The following is a 6,182-nucleotide window of genomic DNA, read 5'->3' on the forward strand; positions in this document are numbered from 1 at the left end:
AAAGCACCAGGTAATTTTACTGTCCAGTCAGAGTTGAGAACCATTGCCTTAGACCAGAGGTCCCCAGCCATTTGACACCTGGAACTGGTTACGTGGAAGACAACTTTTCCATGGACCAGGCTTGGGGGGGGTGCTGGTTTCAGGATGATTCAAGCGCATTACATTCAAGCTCACCTCCTGCTGTGAGGCCCAGTTCCTAACAGGCCTGGACCGGTACCAGTCCACAGCCCAGAGGTTGGGGACCCCTGCCTTAAACAGTGTGTGAACAAAATACTTGACTACACATAATTTAAAAATAATACCTTCATAATTTAACAAAAACCTTCAAGGAGCACATAGTATGGCCACTTTTTCACAGACTTGGAGCTTTAAAAAAGGCTTATTTATAAATGACAGACACAGAGTCAGTAAGTAGTTCTGTCCCTAGATGCTCTCAGGGACAGAAGGGCATTCTGATAAGCAGAATTGTAGATAAGCTCAGTGATGTTGCAATGGGAGAAACAGGCTCAGACACCATTTTTACATCGTTGATAGTGATGATTGTTTTTGTGTTGTTATGAGCTGAATTGTGTTTCCCTCAGAATTCATACTACATAACCCCAGAATGTGACTGTATTTGGGGACAGGGTCTTTGCAGAGGTAATTAAGTTAAGATGAGGTCATCAGAGTGGATGCTAATCCTATATAAGAGAGGAATTTGAATGGAGACAGACACAGAGTGCAGACAATGTGAAGGCCCTGGAAGAAGACAGTCATTACAAGTCAGAGAGACCTGGAACAGAGCCTTTTGTTACAGCCCTCAGGAAAAATCAGCCCTGCCAAAACCTTGATCTCAGACTTATAGCCCCTGGAACTGTATGAAAAATAAATTTCTGTTGTTTAAGCCACACAGTCTGAGGTACTTACAGCAGCCCTAGCAAACTACCGTATACATCTGTGCTATAGCTAAAGCACATAGTAGGGTTTTGGGGAGTGGTGGGGGAAATAGCCATCCTACCTCCACTTTACCAAGGGATGTTCTGAGAGGAGATGGATTTTTATAAGGTCCTTGAAATTCAGTACTTCGACTATTTGTTGGGGACATAACTTGAAATATTAGAGGAGGCTGCTTGTATCCAGGAAATGTGAATCACTGTGTCTGCTGGCTCACAGCCATCTTCTGAAGGAGCTGCCCTTGCTCACAACCTCTACTGCCCACATAGAGCTGCCCTTGCCCCCCAAGACTGCCCACTTTTCCTGCCATGGCACATTGGAATAACCTGGCCTTATAAGAAAACACATGCTGGACCAATAAGATTCTCTCTTTAGATTTTGGAATTGGGACACTGAGAACCAGGCCATTTGGCTCTAACGAACAGAGCTGAACATCATATTGGACTCCTGGGCTAAGGTTACTTGGCTGGGCCAGGTTCTAGAGGACAGTCAAGGAAGGAAAGGATGGAGTGGGCCTGCAGGGACAAACAGTAGCTTTGGCTTCTGTAATTGAGCTAATGAGTGGATTTCTGTCCCACAACCAGAAGGGGTTTAACTGAAACATCGTGAAGTATAGAGGGGAAATCAAGGCCAAAGTCCTGCCTTGAAGGGCCACAAAAAAACAGCTTACTCTCTCTTGCATGCAAATGCATATTTTCAGACTGGAAAGACCCCGGAGGGCAGGATCAGCATCATCATGACTAACATTTTCCAAGAAATTAAGATAAGCCAGGCCCTTTGCATGAACTATCAACCCCTTGAGATAGGGCACAACAATTATCCTTATTTTACAGGTGAGTAAAACCGGGTTAAGTCAAAAGCATGCCTTTAGTCATATAATAATTGTGGTAAATCAGCTACAAAAATGGTCCCAACTGTTTGCCTTTCTTGTATCCTCATCCTTTTCAGTGCGACTTCCCAGCTGCTCCATCAAGAGGTGGTATTTGAGCTGGCCCTGTGACTTGCTTTGGCCAGTAGAATGTGGCAGAAATGACAGTGGGTCAATTCCGAGCCTAGGCCTATGCTGCTTCTTGGCCTCCTGGTGCTTAACTACAGGCAGTGAGTGTTCTGACACCGACTGTTCAGAAAGAGGAGGCAGAATAAACCCAACCTATATACACCTCCACCGAGGCCCCTTGCCTGGTCTGCATTGTGACTGGGGGGACATGGAGTTGAGAAGAGAAAAACAAATAAAATTTGCTTCTTCATTTATTGGAACCCTGTGCATGTGAAGGAGTCCCAGCTGTTTACTGGGAGATGAGAAACATATGGCCCAATCACCTTGTGATCAATAGCCAACCACTGGGGGTGTGACTGAGGCCATCCTGGATGAGCCAGCCCTTAGCCAACTGCCAGACATATGAAGGACACTCCTGGATCAGGCAGCCCCCAGTCAAGCCCCTTGCTAAACACAGGTGCATAGTTGATTCCAACCAAGATCAGCCAAACCTGGACCAGATCAGCAGGACCAACCCTGCTGACCCACAGACTTCTTTTTTTAAAAAAAATATATTTTATTGATTATGCTATTACATTTGTCCCATTTCCCCCCCCTTCACTCCATCCTGCACACCCCCTCCCTCCCACATTCCCTCCCTATAGTTCGTGTCCATGTGACCCACAGACTTCTGAGCTAAATAATAGCTTAGGCTTTTAAGACATGTAAGTTTTGGTAAGTTAGACAACAACAGCTGCAGATGTAGAGAATCTGGGACTTGAACGGAGGACTATCTGACTTCAACACCAGCGAATGTTTTCAAATCCTGTGCACACTGTAGCTTGGCTAACGCAATGCCTTCCCTCTGAGAAGCAGCATGAAAGTAAAGCCTACAGGTCACTTACAAAAGCATCACCAGCTGTTTGTCAAATGCAGATTCACCCCCTTATCCCAGACCTACTGAATTAGACTCTCCTGGGAGCAGGATCTGAGATTATACATTTTAAACCAAGTTCCCTGACCATTTTCATTGCACATTAATATTTTAGAATGCTGGACTGCTCTGCTAAGACTTTGAAACAGTGAAGCATTGCATTATCTCACTCTGGTATTGCTTTCTCCTTGGGTAGTTCCCTAGGCTTATTTGTATGGTAAGATTTTAGGTCAAAAAAAGACACATTGGGCCCTGACTGGTGTGGCTTAGAGGATTGAGCGCCAGCCTGCAAACCACAGGGTCGCCAGTTCGATTTCCAGTCAAGGCACATGCCTGGGTTGTGGGCAGGTCCCCAGTAGGGGGAGCGAGAGAGGCAACCACACATGGATGTTTCCCTCTCTTTCTCCTTCCCTTTCCCTCTGTTTAAAAAAAAAAAAAAAAAGACAAACTGCCCGTTTTTTTTTTTTTCAGAGGTAGTGTTGACACAGCCACTAACTTTTCTGATGGAAATAGAGTACTTACTAGTGAGTGAACTAACCCAGATGATACCATGATTTAAGTGTATCAACATGTTACTCCTTGAATAAATACTAGAAAATTACTTTTTTCCTGATCCTATAGCCCCATGTATACATGGTCATATGCTAGATACAGAAATGGGGGAAGAGTGGAGTAGGAAGGGCATTTACTAACAATATTCACTTGTCTTTGCTGTTATTGTCTATAACATTATTTTCCCAAAGCAAGCACTAAGAAGAATAGGAAATGACTTGATCCTAACTTGACTTTGAGTTTGTTTGGGCTGACCTAACTTTAGCAGGAATGTGCGTTCACCTCTGAAGTAGCCATTAGAATTGTGGGAATTTCACCAGTGCTACATTCTCAAGTTCACCAAACTCTAGTTAAAAGTTTAAAGTGTCTTTTAGACTGATCTGTTTCATGGTATCATGTTTTATAGAAGAGTTTTTCACCAAGAATAGAAAAAGGGAAAAATAATAACAAAAGAAAACTACTGCAGAAAGTGCTGTTGGAAGCCTGTTCCTCTTCAGATGACACCAGTGCTTAGAACTTTGGATTCAACGTTCTTTGTTTCCTACAAATATTTTTCCCCCTGTTCCAAAGGTGGAAGAGGCTCAGAATAGCCAAAGTACTGCACTTTTTAAAACCTGCTGGACAACTTCTCATTTCTAACAGTACTAAAGTTTTGCCATGCCAGACTGTGCATGACAAACCACAAAACATATGCACAAAAAAATCTAGAGTCTTCTAACTGTGCCAATCCGTGGGTAAAAACTTACTTCTGGAGCCGCGCAGCTGTTGAAATCAGTCATATTTACAATTTTTACAAATGAGTTTATTTTAATAAAAACAAGTTACTCTGTGAGCATGATCTCTAAACAGATTTATGTGGGCTGGCACAATCTGCTATGTGAAACATATATTCATATTGCTTTGTTCTGCAACCAGTTTTTTTTTTTTGAGGGTGAGTCTTGCTTTGTACAAGGATACCAAGTAATTGGCAGCAATTCAGTTAAGGACACTGTTTTCAGCACTGGGCTATCAAAATTGTTTTACTGGACAGAATTGCCCTGTGGGCATGGCCCTAACTTGGGACGACTCTGGGCTGCTGGCATTGGTCAGTGAACCAGACAGCTTACAGAGAGAAGGAGGTGACGCTATAAAAGGGTACTAAAGAAGAGGGTGAGGAGGACGATGGGTGGGAGAAAAGGAAAGATGGGGGGAAAAAGAGGGAGAGGAAGGGAAGAAGGAGGGAGGGTGGGCAGAGAGTGGGGAGAGACAGAGATGGGATTTGTATTCATCAGTCCACATCCTTAAAGGGGTCTCTTTATGTATCTGTCCTTGATCTCTGGCTTATGTTTCCACATTCATGTTTGCTTGGTCACTAGGCTGTAATTTCCTTGAAGACAGTAATGTTGCCTGGCTCACTTCTGCACCCCATATTCTCGTGCTCAAAAACTACTGTTAAATACCTGAACAAAAGAATGAATTTCTGAGTCTGAAGCATTCCTTTCCTCAGAGAGGAGTCCTAAAGAGAGGTTCTCAGTGGGCACAGTACTGCCCCCTAGGAGGCATACTGAAATTCTGTGGGTAAAGTTTTGGGCCTCTAGTTATCATTTTAGTGTATTTATTTAAATAGTGAAAAATACTGTTTTATTATTTGTTGATTTCGTGTAGCAATTTAGAATCTATGACTTTCTCTTTTTTTCACCTTTATCGGATAAGAACATTGAGGTCTTGAAACTATTTGTGTAGATAGCTTACATTATCTGAATTTCACTCCAGGAGAGTAAAGTGATGTTAAATTTTTGTTGTAAATACAGTGTGTTGAGTATGGCAGGATTGAGTACCTCTGTTAATAAGATCATTAAGCTTTGCTTGCTTTTGCTTTGACAAGTTTTAGGATTCTAAGATGAAACATACAAATTAAAAGAAGCTGGTGTGCATTGATTTCAACAATCGAGGTTTCCTTTTATTTTTTTTATTTTTCTTGAGGTTTCCTTTTAAGTTACTGTATATTTTAGGATGAATGCGGCTCAGCGGAGCACTGCTGTCAAAGCACAGAGGATCCGTGACTGGGGTGCGGGTGGGGGATGAACATCAAGGCACGTCCAGGCCCGTACAGAATAGCTTGGAGGGTGATGAAGGGTGAGTGGTTTCTCTTTGCTTTGTACTTTTCATTTTAAAAATGATGTGGGGGTGGACGGGAAATGAGTGGGGAGGGGCGGTGACGGTGTCCGGTTTTCCCCAAAGCCTGGGTCCTTAGCTGGCTTTCTTTGCGGGGCTGGTTTACAATGAAGCTGCCCGGATTTGAGGACCACAACTTGTAAAGAAAGCCCTCCAGGAGTAACTCGTGAGAGGGGAAAGGAGAGCTTTCGCGGAGCAGAGGTTGCCTCTGCCTTGTACGGCTGTCCAAAATGAGGTTGAACTGAACTTTTGGTGTCTGCAGGTGGAGCTGCGGCCAGTGGCGGAGGCAAGAAGAGGCGGGGCGTCGGTTGACAGGTGGTGGGGCTTTGGGCTAGAATATATACGGGCCTCGGGAAGGTGGGGCTTCTATTGATAAAGGGCGGGGCTTCCACTTAAAGGGGCGGGGTTTGCAAAGAACTACCACCTGGAAAGGGGCATATGATGAGAAGGGGCATTTCTCATGACCTGGCGGTGACAATAGAAACACAAAGCACTCAGGGAGCATGGCCACCCCGACAGAAGGCGGCTGCTTTCCGGACAGACCTGTGTGAAGGCCCGGCTTTGATGGATAGAGGGCGGAGCTATCGCTGGCAAGGGACAGGACCACTTTGCGATCAGGAGAAGGAGGGGCTT

The 6,182-nt window shown here is 44.2% G+C and overlaps 1 non-coding gene across 1 annotated transcript; it reads left to right on the top strand.

The window, feature by feature from the left end:
• Nucleotides 1–2,005: 2,005 nt before the first annotated feature.
• LOC112315819 (small nucleolar RNA SNORA51) lies at nucleotides 2,006–2,142 on the top strand. Its single transcript, XR_002975955.1, has one exon. It is a non-coding gene; the product is annotated as a small nucleolar RNA SNORA51 (small nucleolar RNA).
• Nucleotides 2,143–6,182: the final 4,040 nt, after the last annotated feature.

Source organism: Desmodus rotundus, chromosome 8 (genome assembly GCF_022682495.2).
Source record: "Desmodus rotundus isolate HL8 chromosome 8, HLdesRot8A.1, whole genome shotgun sequence".
NCBI classification, from domain to species: domain Eukaryota; kingdom Metazoa; phylum Chordata; class Mammalia; order Chiroptera; family Phyllostomidae; genus Desmodus; species Desmodus rotundus.